Here is a 17,115-nt window from a genome sequence, read left to right on the forward strand (position 1 = left end):
TAACCACTTTAGGATTTCCTTCTCAAGGACTTCTCTCATATGAGGATTAAGCCTTCTTTGATGCTCTCTACAAGGCTTAGCTTCTTCTTCCAAGAAGATCCTATGCTCACAAATTGAGGATGGGATCCCCTTGATATCATCAAAAGTCCAACCTATGGCTTCTTTGTGCTCTCTAAGTACCTTGAGCAAGTCGTCTTCTTGTTCTAGAGTGAGTGATGAGGATATGATCACAGGTAAATTCTTATTGACATCCAAATATGCATATTTGAGGGATGAGGGGAGTGGTTTAAGTTCTGGGCTTACTGCAACTACAGGGAATCTATGAGCCTATCATCGAACTCTCTACTTTCTATATGAGATACATACTCTTTCACTACTTCTTCCTCGCCTCTTCTTCTGCACATAAGTTGAGTTCTTCATTGCTCCCTAAGGGCACTTCATCATCTTCAAAATATCAATTTGCACTCTCTCTTTTCCTATCTTAAACTCTACAGTCCCTTTCTCCCAATCCATGATCGTCCTCGCCGTTACTAAAAACGGTCTTCCTAGAATAATAGGAGCTAAATTAATGCTTCCTGAAATTTTTACGTCAGTGACTATAAAATCTACAGGAATTTCACAATTTTCTACAGTAATCATGACGTCCGTCAGTCTTCCTTCAGGTTGCCTAACAGTTCCGTCGGCTAGGAGTAGGTCCATATGGATTTCTTCAAGCTCCCAAAGCCGTAGGAATGATGCTAATGCTTGCTCCCATATCTAATAAAACTTTCGAAAAAGTTTTTCCTCCTATTTCACATGTGATGAAAGGGGCACCTGGATCCCTCATTTTGATAGGGATGTCGTTCAAAATACTAGAAGCATTTTCTGAATGTTTTACTACCTCCCTAGTTTTTCTAGTAGTGCAAGAATCCTTAAGATATTTCTTAAGAGAGGGTGCACACCTAAGCATGTCTTCCACTGTGACAGTCATGGTGGCCTTTTTAAAGTTTTCTAATAACCTGTTCTCATAATAATGTACAGGTTTTTTTCTATTCAGAGCAGATGGGTAAGGTACATTTTGCCCACTCGTAGAAGGTAGAGGTTCCTCCGCGTAGGGAAGATCCTCCCCTTCTTCCTCCCTTGGCTCATTTCTCTTTCTAGGATTCTCTACAGAATTCTGATAAGGATCCTGAAGTTCTTTTCCATTTCTCTATTTTGAGATTGCTAGAACTTCAGGATCTTCCTCCTTCATTTCATCATGAGTTGCATGTTGTACATGGTGTAAGTTGCATGGGTTTATCATAGGCTTAGTGGGAAATCTATGAGATGTGCAAGGAGGTTCTGTAGGTGTACCTTGATGTTCAGAAGGTCCAGGCCTGAAGCTCTCTAGCAGCTTCCTCATTTGCTCCTGTGATTCCAGCATTTGCTTCGTCTGGAATTGCATCATCACTTGCATCCGCATCTCCATCTCCGCCCGCAACTTTTGATTTTGCTTCTCTATCATGTCTGAAATGACAGGGGGTAGCGTAGAAAATCAGGTTGGGTCTGAGATGGGACCTGATACTGCTGCTGAGGCCTAGACTGGAACTGCTGCCTTTGCTGAAATTGAGGTTGAACTGCAGGCTTGTTCCCTTGGTGGAAGCTCTCTCCACCTTGGAATCCAACTCTCTTTTGGCCAGCCCATGGTTGTTGTTGGTTGAATGCTTTCACCTCTTCTTCCATGGCTTGGCAAGCCCCATCTTCGTGTTCTCTGCTAAAACAGAGAGAGCAAATTTTAGCTTTAACGATGGGAGAGTTACCTAGAAAGACATTCTTCAAGGTGGAGGTGAGCTCCTCCAACTTCTGGTTGGTCTCCCTTAAGCCTGCTTGCAGCTCCCCCTCCTTGGCATTTACTTGCAGCTCCCTCCTTGGCATTTGCTTGCAGCACTCTTGCCCTCTTGGGCTGCAGATTTCTTCCATTTTGATTTGCTCCAATTTCCTGCAAATCAGTTTCTACAACTCTCTCCAAAATGTCAAAAACTTCATCCTCATATGCCGTATAAAATGTTCCACCGGTGGCTAGATTCACCTTGTTCTTCATGAAATCCGAGAGAGATTCATAAAAAATTTGGGCTAGTTGGCATTGTTCTATTCCATGATGAGGGCATTTCCTCAGCAGGTCATTGAACCTCTCCCATGATTCACTAAAAGCCTCTCCTCCATGGGGTGGAAATTATGGATTTCTCTTCTATAAAAATTAGTTTTGAGAGAGGGTAAAATTTCTGCAGAAATTTTCCCTGCATCTCATCCAAGTACTAAAAGTAATTCCTAAATTACGATACCAGGAAAATGCTTTATCTTTTAAAGTCAACGGAAAATATTTCATTTTAAGCATTTCTGTAGATAATCCTGGAACGTTTTGGGAGGAACATCTAATATGAAAGTCATCTAGGAATTCTAGAGGGTTTTGTGCAGGTAATCCGTTAAATTCAGGTAAAGAATGTATCAAAGCATTATCATACCTGAATAAGATACCCTCACCTATGTTCAGATTTACATCCATTTGTCGCAGGCTTCCGGAGGGTGTCGACCTGTCCAGCATGGTTCTCCTCCTCTCCTGCTGATGGTGTCTTTCTTCTGCCATAGTTTCCTGCTGAATTTCTGGTTCTGTGACAGTAAATTCTGGAGTTGCGTCGCGTGCAACGTTCTCTATAGACTTTTCACCAGCCTTGAACGTGTCAATACCATAGAACTTCAGCAGAGAGTTAGAAAGACAATAAGCTGAGGATTTCAAGTCCTGCAGCTTTAGGAGAATGAGTAAAGAATAACCGAAAAGACATAAAAGAATCTACTACTGTAATACCGTGCTCCCGGCAACGGCGCCGTTGATTGATAAGCTCAAATGTTAGGTGTTTTTACTGGTTATTTATCAGTTAGATGTGTGAGGAATGAGCTTATGCAACACAATTTATAACCTCACAGCCTAAGGGCAAGTAAGGGTCGATCCACAGGGAGCAAGGAAACCGATAGTAAGTTTCTTTTCAATTCAATTCAATTCAATTGGCAGATTTGTATGTCAATCTTGGAAGTTAGAGGAGTTAACTTCAAGAATACTCAATAAATTTCCTCAGAGAAGAAGTCTGAAGGCTCTCTACAGAAATCAGGTATCTCCTCCTTGCAACTAAAGACCAGAAACCTGTAGACAGGGGGTATTTCTTTGTCTACAGGTGCACACCTGTGGGTTTGGCAATTCACCAAACACTTGGTGTGCGCCCGTGCAGGCTGGCCTGCACGTTGCCTTAGCTGCGTGCAGAGAAGCCTGCACGCTGTTGGGGCCTGCACAGCTCAGCTGCGTGCAGTCTAGCCGCGCGTAGCTACTGCTGCACACGGCTAGGCCGCGCGACGTTGCTGCTGGCGGCCTAGCTGCGCCTCGCGGTTGTGCTTGTAGCAGCTGCGCCTCGCAGCTGCGCGCAGCTGCGGCGTCGCGTGCGCACATCAGCTCTGCGCGCGGCTTGCTGCGTGGTCGCCAGGCGCGACTGATGGCGCCTGCCAGCGTCTTTGCCGCGGCACTGCTGGTGGCCCTTGTTGCGCGGCGCTGCTGGCGGCCTTGGCTGCCTGCGGTGATGCGATGGGTGCCATGGGCGGCTGGCGACCGAGGCGGTGGCCTTGGCTGGCGGCCCTGCGTTGGCAACCTAGGCTGCTGCCTGGGTTGCTAACTTCCTGAAAATTCTGCAGGGATGGATTTCACGATCTGATGTGAAGAACGATGGAATTTTTGCTAGAACATAATGGAAAATGATTCAATCAACTATGAAATTAAATCAAGCATAACCAGAGGAACAACAGAAATTGTAAATGCTGAAGACACAGCTTGTGATCTTCAGCCCAACTCTGATTGTCTTAGAAGGGAGAAGATGATTGCACTGAAACTGAAACGCTCACGCCTCCTTGTGTCACTCCTTCCGGCAGCGGCGATCGTCGTGCTCCAGCTACTCCTCAGCTTGCTTCTCTCCCAGCTCCAATGCTCATCCGCCTTGGAGGGTCTGCAGAAATCATTTCTCTCCAAGCCCCAGCTTCCTTGAGAGAAATTCTGGACAACCTAAAATGAGCTCTTCAGAGACTATTTATAGGTTTCTCTTAAAACAAGCTCCGGGGGCATTTTTGGAATTTTCTTCTTCCTGATTTCTCAGCTCCTCCTGATCAACTTCGTCTTTCCTTTGCTGCCTTAATCCATTTCTGAACTTACTAATCGAAAATGTCAGATATAATCCACTTGATTCGAAGAATCAAGTGGGGTTAGTGAATTTATAAAACAATGCATATGAGTGACAACCAACATGGATTAAATGAATACAATAGATGCTTTTATGCTCAAAAAGCTCTAAACATTTGATGACGTATTGAGAGTCATCAAATACCCCCCAACTTAGATCATTACTAGTCCCTAAGTAATGAAATGCAAGTGAGAATAGATGATGATCTCTAGTTGACTTTCAGCTTTTGATAACTTTCACTCATACTCTCGTCAAGGAGTGCCTTCATCAATTGAGCTTGACCAATTTAGGGAAAATCCTGAGGATCTATTTCGGCCTTCAACCGCAACTAGGTGCACTCATGATTTGTGGATTACGTATAGTAAATACATATCAGATGGGATAAGGTTGAGTCAACACCCCAAGCGCACTACTGAACAAGGCGTAGAGAGCGGTGCTAATGATGGCTCAATACTAACGGCAATACTAGCATTGGCTCAAACACATGGGAGACAGCTTTTCCACCTTTTTTTTTTTTTTCAATCACATTTGCTGCTTGTTGGTCATTTTTTGATGACAGTCAACTTTGATTTCAATGATGCAAGCTTATGCTTGTTTTGCTCAATGCAGCTTATACTTTGCACTTTGATGGCGCTTATCCACTACCCATGTGCCGTCCTTAGTAGACCGGCAGCTTATTCCCCCGAAGAGGTTTTGTATCCCTCTTGGTTCAGGGAGCTTCACTCACGTTAATAATAATAGTGCCATTAAGCCAACACTCGCCCTACTCTCCACTAAAGCTAAAAATTCCGTGCATGTAAGTGGTAACTAAACCTGAGGTGGATGGCAAGATGAGAGAAATATGGTGATAAGATGTATGAATTGTGGATAGTAAGAATCATTTGTGCACCTAGCTAGGCCTATTTCACCTAGGGTCCCCTAACTGGCCAGTCTTTCAACTCTAAAACACTTGAAAAGAGCCCTATTGTCGTGCTTATCATTGTGTGAGTATCTCCTAAGATCATCAAATATCCATGGTTTGGTTGATGCAAAATGAAATTTTTTTTTGATGGATGACAGAGCAGTTATGCATGCAACTCTATTCCCCCCCCCCTCCATAAAAAGGCATGTTCCTACATGTCGTGAAGTAAACTAGAGTAAGGAGAAATACATACCAAACCAGGGGATGGAGAACGGCGACCGGCGAGTGGAGTTGTCCACTTGCGGTGTAGGTGAGTTTGGAGCGAGAGGGCTGCACATGACGATGCAAACAAAAATGAAGAAAACAAAAGCAGAAGCAAATAACAAAACATAGAAAATAAGAAAGAAAACAAAAATAATAGTCAGATCATGCTGCTATCATTCGGTAGTTTCTCTAGAGGAATATTCATGGGGCCCTGTAGATCTTCCTCTTCTAAATAAGGTTTGAGCCTTTGTCCATTAACAGTGAATTGTTTTTGAGACGTAGGATCTAAGATTGTGACAGCTCCGTTCTCAAAAACTTTTTGGACAATGAATGGGCCATCCCACCTAGTTTTCAGTTTTCCTGGGAAGAGTTTTAACCTAGAGTTGTAAAGCCACACTTTCTGATTTTCTACAAAGGTTCTTCTCCTCGAGCTTTTATCATGAAACATTTTCATTTTGGCTTTATAAATCCTCGAATTTTCATAAGCCTCATTTCGTAGTTCTTCCAATTCATGCAATTGAAGAAGTCTTTGTTTGCCAGCTTGATTTAAATCCAAATTGAGTTTTCTAATGACCCAAAGGGCCTTGTGTTCCAACTCAAGAGGTAGGTGACAGGCTTTCCCAAAAATCAGTCGAAATGGGGACATTCCTAGAGGTGTTTTGTAGGCGGTCCTATAAGCCCATAAGGCTTCGTCTAGTTTCCTAGACCAATCCTTCCCGTCCGGACGCACTATCTTCCTTAAAATCTTCTTAACCTCTCTATTGCACAATTCGATTTGACCATTAGCTTGAGGGTGATATGGGGTAGTGACTCGATGGTGGACACCAAACTTCTTTAGGAGGTTTCTAAAGTTATAATTTGTGAAATGAGATCCTCCATCACTAATAATGGCTCGTGGGCATCCATATCTATAGAAAATATTATTTTCAATGAAATTGGTCACTACCTTACTATCATTGGTTTTTGAGGGAATGGCCTCTACCCATTTGGACACATAGTCGACTGCCATCAAAATATATTCATGTCCATGGGAGTTAGGAAAAGGACCCATAAAATCAATTCCCCATAGATCAAAGATCTCTACTTCTAGGATGGGCTGTAAAGGCATTCGATCCTTCTTATTCATGTTAATGGAGGCTTGACAAGCTAATCAGTTATTATAAAATTTCTGGGCATCTTGAAATAGAGTCGGCCAAAAGAAACTAGATTCAACAATTTTATGTGCTGTTACCTTACATGAGTAGTGTCCCCCTCCTGGTTTTGCATGGCAGAATTCCAAGACGCCGTTGTTCGCTTTCGGAAACGCACCGACGCAAAATTTGATCTTGCCCTTGGTGAAACAGCTCCGGGTCTTCCCAGAAATAAAATCTTGCATCCTTCAGTAGCTTCTTCCTCTCGTGGGATGTCCAACCTGTAGGGATTTTTCCTGAAACAAGGAAGTTGGCAATGTGTGCATACCAAGGAACCGATGTTCCTTGTGCGGTTAGAACATGCTCGTCAAGAAATGCATCATTTATTAATTCAGGTTGGGCGCCTACTATTCGGAGAGGTGATCTGCCACTACATTCTCACACCCTCTCTTATCCTTAATCTCTAAATCAAACTCTTGTAGCAAGAGCACCAATCTAATGAGTCTAGGTTTAGCCTCCTTCTTTGCTAACAAATATCTAATAGCTGCATGATATGAAAAACAGTAATTTTGCTACCTAACAAGTAAGACCTAAACTTTTCAAATGCAAAGATAATAGCCAGCAGTTCCTTTTCAGTTATAGTGTCATTCAATTGCGCATCAACCAAGGTCCTGCTGGCGTAGATGACCACAGGTTTCTTGTCGATTCTTTGACCTAACACTGCCCCTACAGCAAAATCAAAAGCATCGCACATTAATTCAAAAGGAAGGGTCCAATCGGGCCTTTGCAAAATAGGCGTCAAAAGCTTCTTTCAACATATAAAATACATTCTTAGCTTCTAGTGTTAGTTCAAAATCATTATTCTTAGACGATAAAAGATTCGTGAGAGGTTTAGAAATTTTAGCAAAGTCTAAAATAAAGCGTCTATAGAAACCCGCATGGCTGAGGAAACCCTAAGGGTTTTTAGGTTGGTTGGAGGTGGAAGGTCCTGGATGATTTCGATCTTGGCCTTGTCCACTTCAATCCACGGCTGCTTACCATGTGGCCCAGCACCACTCCCTCCTGCACCATGAAATGAGATTTTTCCCAACTTAGTACGAGGTTGGACTCAATGCACCTCTTTAATACTTTGGTGAGGCTTAGAAGGCAGTTTTCAAAGGTAGATCCAAATACAGAAAAATTGTCCATAAAGATTTCTAAACACTCTCCCACTAAATCGGACAAGAGTGCATTCATGCATCGTTGGAATGTGGCGGGTGCATTACATAGCCCGAAGGGCATACGCCTAAAGGCATATGTCCCTACCAGACTCGTGAAGGTCGTTTTCTCTTGATCTTTAGGATGAATATTCACTTGGTTGTATCCTGAATAACCATCAAGAAAACAGAAGTATTGCTGCCCCGATAGTTTTTCTAGTATTTGATCCATGAAGGGTAGTGGATAGTGATCTTTCTTGGTCGCCTTGTTTAATTTTCTATAATCAATACACACCCTCCATCCTGTGATTAACCTCTTCTGCACCTCTTCTCCTTTCTCATTAATCTCTACAGTCACTCCTGACTTCTTAGGAACCATGTGCACTGGGCTCACCCATCTACTATCGGAAATCGCGTATATGACACCGGCATTTAACCACTTTAGGATTTCCTTCTCAAGGACTTTTCTCATATGACGATTAAGCCTTCTTTGATGCTCTCTACAAGGCTTAGCTTCTTCTTCCAAGAAGATCCTATGCTCACAAATTGAGGATGGGATCCCCTTGATATCATCAAAAGTCCAACCTATGGCTTCTTTGTGCTCTCTAAGTACCTTGAGCAAGTCTTCTTCTTGTTCTAGAGTGAGTGATGAGGATATGATCACAGGTAAATTCTTATTGACATCCAAATATGCATATTTGAGGGATGAGGGGAGTGGTTTAAGTTCTGGGCTTACTTCAACTACAGGGGAATCTATGAGCCTATCATCGAACTCTCTGCTTTCTATATGAGATAAATACTCTTTCACTACTTCTTCCTCGCCCTCTTCTTCTGCACATAAGTTGAGTTCTTCATTGCTCCCTAAGGGGCACTTCATCATCTTCAAAATATCAATTTTCACTCTCTCTTTTCCTATCTTAAACTCTACAGTCCCTTTCTCCCAATCCATGATTGTCCTCGCCGTTACTAAAAACGGTCTTCCTAGAATAATAGGAGTTAAATTAATGCTTCCTGAAATTTTTACGTCAGTGACTATAAAATCTACAGGAATTTCACAATTTTCTACAGTAATCATGACGTTCGTCTGTCTTCCTTCAGGTTGCCTAACAGTTCCGTCGGCTAGGAGTAGGTCCATATGGATTTCTTCAAGCTCCCCAAAGCCATATTCCTCGTATAAGGCCGTAGGAATGATGCTAATGCTCGCTCCCGTATCTAATAAAACTTTTGAAAAAGTTTTTCCTCCTATTTCAGATGTGATGAAAGGGGCACCTGGATCCCTCATTTTGATAGGGATGTCGTTCAAAATACTAGAAGCATTTTCTGAAAGTTTTACTACCTCCCTAGTTTTTCTAGTAGTGCAAGAATCCTTAAGATATTTCTTAAGAGAGGGTGCACACCTAAGCATGTCTTCCACTGTGACAGTCATGGTGGCCTTTTTAAAGTTTTCTAATAACCTGTTCTCATAATCATGTACAGGTTTTTTTCTATTCAGAGCAGATGGGTAAGGTACATTTTGCCCACTCGTAGAAGGTAGAGGTTCCTCCGCGTAGGGAAGATCCTCCCCTTCTTCCTCCCTTGGCTCATTTCTCTTTCTAGGATTCTCTACAGAATTCTGATAAGGATCCTGAAGTTCTTTTCCATTTCTCAATTTTGAGATTGCTAGAACTTCAGGATCTTCCTCCTTCATTTCATCATGAGTTGCATGTTGTACATGGTGTAAGTTGCATGGGTTTATCATGGGCTTAGTGGGAAATCTATGAGATGTGCAAGGAGGTTTTGTAGGTATACCTTGATGTTCAGAAGGTCCAGGCCTGAAGCTCTCTAGCAGCTTCCTCATTTGCTCCTGTGATTCCAGCATTTGCTTTGTCTGGAATTCCATCATCACTTGCATCCGCATCTCCATCTCCGCCCGCAACTTTTGATTTTGCTTCTCAATCATGTCTGAAATGACAGGGGTTAGCGTAGAAAAATCAGGTTGGGTCTAAGATGGGACCTGATACTGCTGCTGAGGCCTAGACTGGAACTTCTGCCTTTGCTGAAATTGAGGTTGAACTGCAGGCTTGTTCCCTTGGTGGAAGCTCTCTCCACCTTGGAATCCAACTCTCTTTTGGCCAGCCCATGGTTGTTGTTGGTTGAATGGTTTCACCTCTTCTTCCATGGCTTGGCAAGCTCCATCTTCTGTTCTCTGCTAAAATAGAGAGAGCAAATTTTAGCTTTAACGATGGGAGAGTTACCTAGAAAGACATTCTTCAAGGTGGAGGTGAGCTCCTCCAACTTCTGGTTGGTCTCCCTTAAGCCTGCTTGCAGCTCCCCCTCCTTGGCATTTGCTTGCAGCTCCCCCTCCTTGGCATTTGCTTGCAGCACTCCTGCCCTCTTGGGCTGCAGATTTCTTCCATTTTCATGTGCTCCAATTTCCTGCAAATCAGTTTCTGCAACTCTCTCTAAAATGTCAAAAACTTCATCCTCATATGCCGTGTAAAATGTTCCACCGGTGGCTAGATTCACCTTGTTCTTCATGAAATCCGAGAGAGATTCATAAAAAATTTGGGCTAATTGGCATTGTTCAATTCCATGATGAGGGCATTTCCTCAGCAGGTCATTGAACCTCTCCCATGATTCACTAAAAGCCTCTCCTTCATGGGGGTGGAAATTATGGATTTCTCTTCTATAAAAATTAGTTTTGGAGAGAGGGTAAAATTTCTGCAGAAATTTTCCCTACATCTCATCCCAAGTACTAAAAGTAATTCCTAAATTACGATACCAGGAAAATGCTTTATCTTTTAATGTCAATGGAAAATATTTCATTTTAAGCATTTATGTAGATAATCCTGGAACGTTTTGGGAGGAACATCTAATATGAAAGTCATCTAGGAATTCTAGAAGGTTTTGTGCAGGTAATCTGTTAAATTCAGGTAAAGAATGTATCAAAGCATTATCATACCTGAATAAGATACCCTCACCTATGTTCAGATTTACATCCGTTTGTCGCAGGCTTCCGGAGGGTGTCGACCTGTCCAGCATGGTTCTCCTCCTCTCCTGCTGATGGTGTCTTTCTTCTGCCATAGTTTCCTGCTGAATTTCTGGTTCTGTGACTGTAGATTCTGAAGTTGCGTCGCGTGCAACGTTCTCTATAGTCTTTTCACCAGCCCTTGAACGTGTCACTACCATAGAACTTCAGCAGAGAATTAGAAAGACAATAAGCTGAGGATTTCAAGTCCTGCAGCTTTAGGAGAATGAGTAAAGAATAACTGAAAAGACAGAAAAGAATCTACGACTGTAATACCGTGCTCCCGGGCAACGCGCCAGTTGATAAGCTCAAATGTTAGGTGTTTTTACTGGTTATTTATCAGTTAGATGTGTGAGGAATGAGCTTATGCAACACAATTTATAACCTCACAGCCTAAGGGCAAGTAAGTCGATCCACAGGAGCAATGAAACCGATAGTAAGTTTCTTTTCAATTCAATTCAATTGGCAGATTTGTATGTCAATCTTGGAAGTTAGAGGAGTTAACTTCAAGAATACTCAATAAATTTCCTCAGAGAAGAAGTCTGAAGGCTCTCTACAGAAATCAGGTATCTCCTCCTTGCAACTAAAGACCAGAAACCTGTAGACAGGGGTATTTCTTTGTCTACAGTGCACACTGTGGGTTTGGCAATTCACCAAACACTTGGTGTGCGCCATGTAGGCTGGCCTGCACGCTGCCTTAGCTGCATGCAGAGAAGCCTGCGCTGTTGGGGCCTGCACAGCTCAGCTGCGTGCAGTCTAGCGCCGTAGCTACTGCTGCACACGGCTAGGCTGCACGCGACGGTTGCTGCTGGCGGCCTAGCTACGCCTGCAGCTGTGCGCGATAGCAGCGCGTCGCAGCTGCGCACATCAGCTCTGCGCGCTTAGCTGCACGCGTGGTCGCTATCAGGCGCGACTGATGGCGCTGGCCGGCGCTGCGCTGGCGCTGCAGGTGGCCCTTGCGCTGCGGCCGCTGCGCCTGGCGGCGCCTTGGCTGCTGGCGACCGAGGCGGTGGCCTTGGTCGCTGGCGCCTTGGCGGCTGGCAACCTAGGCTGCTGCCTGGGTTGCTAACTTCCTGAAAATTCTGTAGGGATGGATTTCACGATCTGATGTGGAGAACGATGGAATTTTTGCTAGAACATAATGGAAAATGATTCAATCAACTATGAAATTCGAAATCAAGCATAACCAGAGGAACAACAGAAATTGGAAATGCTGAAGACACAGCTTGTGATCTTCAGCCCAACTCTGATTGTCTTAGAAGGGAGAAGATGATTGCACTGAAACTGAAACGCTCACGCCTCCTTGTATCACTCCTTCCGGGCAAGGCGACGATCGTCGTGCTCCAGCTACTCCTCAGCTTGTTTCTCTCCCAGCTCCAATGCTCATCAGCCTTGGAGGGTCTGCAGAAATCCTTTCTCTCCGAGCCCTAGCTTCCTTGAGAGAAATTCTGGACAACCTAAAATGAGCTCTTCAGAGACTATTTATAAGTTTCTCTTAAAACAAGCTTCGGGGGTATTTTTTGAATTTTCTTTTTCCTGATTTCTCGCCAGCTCCTCCGGATCAACTTCGTCTTTCCTTGGCTGCCTTAATCCATTTCTGAACTCACTAATCGAAAATGTCAGATATAATCCACTTGATTAGAAGAATCAAGTGGGGTTAGTGAATTTATAAAACAATGCATATGAGTGACAACCAACATGGATTAAATGAATACAATAGATGCTTTTATGCTCAAAAAGCTCTAAACATCTGATGACGTATTGAGAGTCATCAACAGGGGCAACCCCATGATGCTGACTGGGTTGCTCATAAGGAGGAGGCACTCTCGTCTCTGAGGGATAATGATCCCTATCGTATTGATAGGATCGTTCCTCAGGGTAACGCTGGTTGCGATACCCGTCGGGTGGTGGCGATCTCCGACGGTACTTCTCCCAGCTCCGTTGCTTGTAGTGCTGAGGTTGGTACGCTGACTGATCATGGCATCGTGATGTCGCCGGTCTTGGAGGGACGTACGCCGGGACCAGAGCGGGGCTGCTCGGCATCGGAGCCTTGCCCGGGCATTGGGGAACTGTTGGTGAGATACTATGCTCTATGGTCTAATGGGCCCTGTTCTATAAGCCCATTAGACCTATTATAACTCTTTCTCTCTCTTAGGGTAATATATACCCTCTCATGTAACCTCCTTATGGTTATGTCATTACTTCCTCTCTCAATCAACCTCCTCCAACCCCCTCTAGGGTTTGTCAAGAACATCTCCTAACGAGCTAGAGGTCCGGGGACCACTGGGCGGTGCCCTAGGGCTGGCCGCGGAGGAGGAGGCTCGATCTTCAGTCCTAGCCGATGGGTGGGGTGGAGCTACCCCACCGTTGGGAGTAGGGACCCAGGGGACGGGTTCCCTAACCGGAGGGGGAGGAGGTATTGGTACCTCCTCATTCACTATCGGATCCTCTTGATACGCTAGGTCTAACGGATCTTGGGGAGGGAGATCCTCTAAGTTAGGATCAAATTCATGATCCACGCCGAGGTCTTCCGCGTCGGCGTTCTGCATCTGGGCTCGCGGCCGAACCATTTTACGGTCAACTTCTCTAGAATTAACTATGGGTTCTATCTAGATGATGCTATGAGATGAAATGGATGCAATGACGTGCTCTTTTCTTCTTTTTTTGTGCGTATGCAAAGGAATTTAAAATATGCGATGCGTAATGAAAACGACAGGTAAAGAAATGCGAAAATAAGAAACTGATATTCGACCGACTCTGTTAAGCGAATGCTAACACGACCGGCTCTGATACCAATATGATGTAGTACGATTAAAGCTGGGATCGATGGCGCGTATTACGTCACAATAATGCGTGATGCGAATTCAGTTACGTCGATGAATGCGCTTTTAAAAGTCTCAGGAGCGACAGGACGGGCGGACGGTGGGCGAGAAATACAGTAAGTTCGAAGGAAGACGAACAGGTCAGGGCAGACTCCGTGTGACCCGCCGACTCTACACGGTCAAGCACGACGAGAGGGGCATCTTGCGGCCCGAAGGAGTTCTTCCCACAAGTCGGTGATCAGTCGTCAATCTCAAAGAAGGTCCTACCCCTCGACAAGACTGGCTATCCTACCCGAACTTAACAAAGGAACTGGCAGAGGAAAGCGATAGGGAGAGACGGCACTGGAGGAACTAACAATACTGTTAAATGTAGGATGGGGCGGGTCGAATAAGAACCTGGCAGTAGTAATTCCGGGCAGCAGAAATCCTGGCGAGCAGTCGAAATAAGTCTCGAATCAGAATGGTCCGGCAGCCGTAATCCTGGCAGCAGTAATGCCCGTCAATAGTAATCTGATCAGCAGTAATCCTGGCGAGCAATCAAAAGTAGTCTTGGACTAGAGTGATCTAGCAGCAATAATCCCCTTGAGTGTAAAATCCACCGTCAACGGTCGATCGATGGAGATGCAGAATTATTAACAACAATCCAAGGGAGAGGGAGGCTGTCAGCACAATGACCCCCGAGGTCGAGCCGTATTAGTTTTCCCGGTGGAGATCGCGCTGGTGTTGAATCGGCGAGCAGAGAACAACAGGTACCATTCGGTGAATGTTCTGGGCGAGCAAAGAACGACGGGAGCGGCCAGAATAAGACGGCGGGTATCACGAGAGAAGGACGGCGATGGCGGAGACAGAGGAATGGTGGGTCAAATCAGTGCAAGATGGCCACTCGGCGGCGACGTCTGGCATCGGTCGTGGGGGGAGGGGGGGCGAGAAGCGAGCGTACGAAGCCTAGAGTCAGTCGGCGGGGCCTTTCTTCCAAAGATGAGAAGAATTCTCCCGAAGACGCTAACGGCGAGGAGGAGGTTGCGGCAAGTGACAGGGCTCGCCGCGGAAGGTCCGACCAGATGAAGGCTCCCCGTACGGACGATGAAGACCCTGGGTAGTCGGAGGAGCGAGCTTCGAACCAGGAGTCGCAGGGGCAGGGTGGGAGACCAACAGTCGGCTGGAGGAAGAAGATGAAGAGAAAATGAAACTTGCTATTTCTGGCTACGAATGAAAAACTGAACGAAACATTGTTTGTTTGTAAAAACTCTCTGGTTGCCCTTGGGCATGCCTTCCCCTTATATAGGGGGGGAAGGGTGCCAAGAGGCTATGCATAGAGGAGGGGTCCGTCGCGTGACGTGGCCCTCCTCTTTACACAAAATTTCAAATAAAGAGACGAGACGTAACGACGGGATCGGTCCAACACACGACTCGATCCGGAAGTACAATTAAGCAAATAACAAAGAAACTTACTTCGAGTACTTGAATGCGGGGTCGCGTGCGTCGGCACGAGCGGCTCGGGGAGGTCGAACGCGTCCCGTGTCGGTGTCGTCGCGACGGTCCCCCATCAGGGCGTCCTGTCATGTCACCATCATCGTGATGGCGTCACCATCACTGGTGACGAGAAAAACTCCCTTTATCTCTCATTCTCTTATTGCTCCTCTTTTTCTATCGTTCGTCTCTTCCGGCGATCCTCTCCCTCTTCCTCTCTGGTGCACTTCTCTCTCTCTCTGTCATTCCTCTCTCTCAGTCTCTCCCGCTTTCTCTCTTGTCATCACTCTTCTCTCTCTCTCTAGTTCTGCTGTCTCCCTCTTTCTCTCTTGTTCCTCGCCCTTTTCTCACTCTGTATAGTTTTCTCTTTGCTCTTCTCTCTCTGTATCTTCCTCTCTCATTCCTCGCTTTTCTCTCTCAAACATTCCTCTCTCTCTCTCTCTCTCCTTGCTCTTCTCTCTCTCTCTCTCTCTCTCTCTCATCACTCTTTTCTCTCTGGTTCCTCTCTCGCTCTTCTCTCTCTCTCTATCTCTCCTCTCTCTTCTCTCTCTCATTCCTCTCTCCCTCTTTATTGCTTCTCTCTCTCTCTCACGTTCCTCTCTCCCTCTTTCTCGCTTCTCTCTCTCTCTCTATCTTTTTCCTCTCTCTGGCGCTCTTCTATATCTCTCTTGTTCCTCTCCCTCTTCCTCTCTGGTGCTCTAGTCTCGCCCTCTCAATCCTCTCTATCCCTCTTTCTCTCTCTAGCTATTCTCTCTATCTCTCGTTCCTCTCTTTACTGTTCCTCTCTCTCTCTTTGGCGCTCTTCACTCCCTCGTTCCTCTTGTTGAAGATCTCTCTGTCTATCCTTCCAATCTCTCCGTTTCTCTCTCTCTCTAGATATTTAGTTCTTTCTCTCTCTCCACAAACTCTCTATGTTGCTCTCCTTTTGTGGCTCATTTTCTCTCACTCACTCTCTCTCTCTTTCTATCTTTCCCTTTTTAATGTATTTATAAATTTAATGGAACAACCGTCATCCGTGACGGCCGTTCCGTCACGTCACGTCACTCGTCCAGGCCACCTTGTCCTCATCATGTCACGCGTCACCGTCACTGTCACGACCTCTGAATCCCACCACCGTCACATTAAGACGTGTGACGTTAAGACAAACGTTACACGTCAGGTTTCCATCACAGTGTCATGTGACGTGACCGATGACGTTTGACGATCCCTAACCCCAAGGAGACATCCGCCAGATCATGTCAGTTGTGGACCACATTTATCCTATGTCTTAATGTGGGCATGCATACAATTGTATTGGGCAACGTCTAAGCTGGCTGAAGTTGATGGTTGTCTAAATCCATATTACTTTGGCCCCCGCTAAGCCACGGGGGCTGTCACTTCCAAACAACCCTTCTTAAGCCTTAAAGGACATGCTTTCCACCCCTTACGGATCCTGTTCAGCCTCCAAAAAAGGTCCATTGAAACGCTAGCGAGATTAAACTTGAACAGAGTGAGAAAACATACAATATTGTAAAAAAATGTCATGTAAAACTTTTCACACTTTGTTGTAGATAATTTTGATGTCATTGTTGATCAAATTTAAGAAGCTGTCTCTGGTACCATTATTAGGTTCTAGGGTCTTGATCTTGTTTAACAAGTAATAACAATTCATAGTAGAAGACTTTAACGTGTCATACGGGTACCCTAAAGAACACAAATGAATCCCCTTAGCAAAGATCCCATTTTTTAATCCTCCAATCTTCAAATAAGTAATGTGGAGCGGATCATGTATGTGACCACTGGAAGTATTGATGTGATGCTTGGCACGTAAAATCTCCTCCTTTGTCTTTCTAAGCTCCGCTCACTCTCCATCATCATTATCATGCCGCTCCAATTGTAGTTGGAGAGGAGAGGAGCAATGAGGAGAAGGAAGAATAAAGTGATGAACTCTGAGAACTTTTTTTCATGGCTTTCCTGTTCTTATAGTAAGTGAATTTGTTTCATGCATACATTCCAATGTTCAAAAGACCCTTTGCATGTGATCCTCTTTGCCCATGTATTATTATAGTTAATGACTGAAGGGAACTAATAACCATTTTTATTAATCCAAATTA

General features: G+C 44.8%; 2 non-coding genes across 2 annotated transcripts; both read left to right on the plus strand.

Annotated features, from left to right (window-relative positions):
- The first annotated feature begins 2,108 nt into the window (after positions 1–2,108).
- On the plus strand, positions 2,109–2,216 carry LOC144704026 (small nucleolar RNA R71). Its single transcript, XR_013581717.1, has one exon. It is a non-coding gene; the product is annotated as a small nucleolar RNA R71 (small nucleolar RNA).
- An 8,073-nt stretch (positions 2,217–10,289) lies between these two features.
- LOC144704041 (small nucleolar RNA R71) lies at positions 10,290–10,398 on the plus strand. Its single transcript, XR_013581728.1, has one exon. It is a non-coding gene; the product is annotated as a small nucleolar RNA R71 (small nucleolar RNA).
- Positions 10,399–17,115: the final 6,717 nt, after the last annotated feature.

Source organism: Wolffia australiana, chromosome 5 (assembly GCF_029677425.1).
Source record: "Wolffia australiana isolate 7733 chromosome 5, ASM2967742v1".
Taxonomy (NCBI): domain Eukaryota; kingdom Viridiplantae; phylum Streptophyta; class Magnoliopsida; order Alismatales; family Araceae; genus Wolffia; species Wolffia australiana.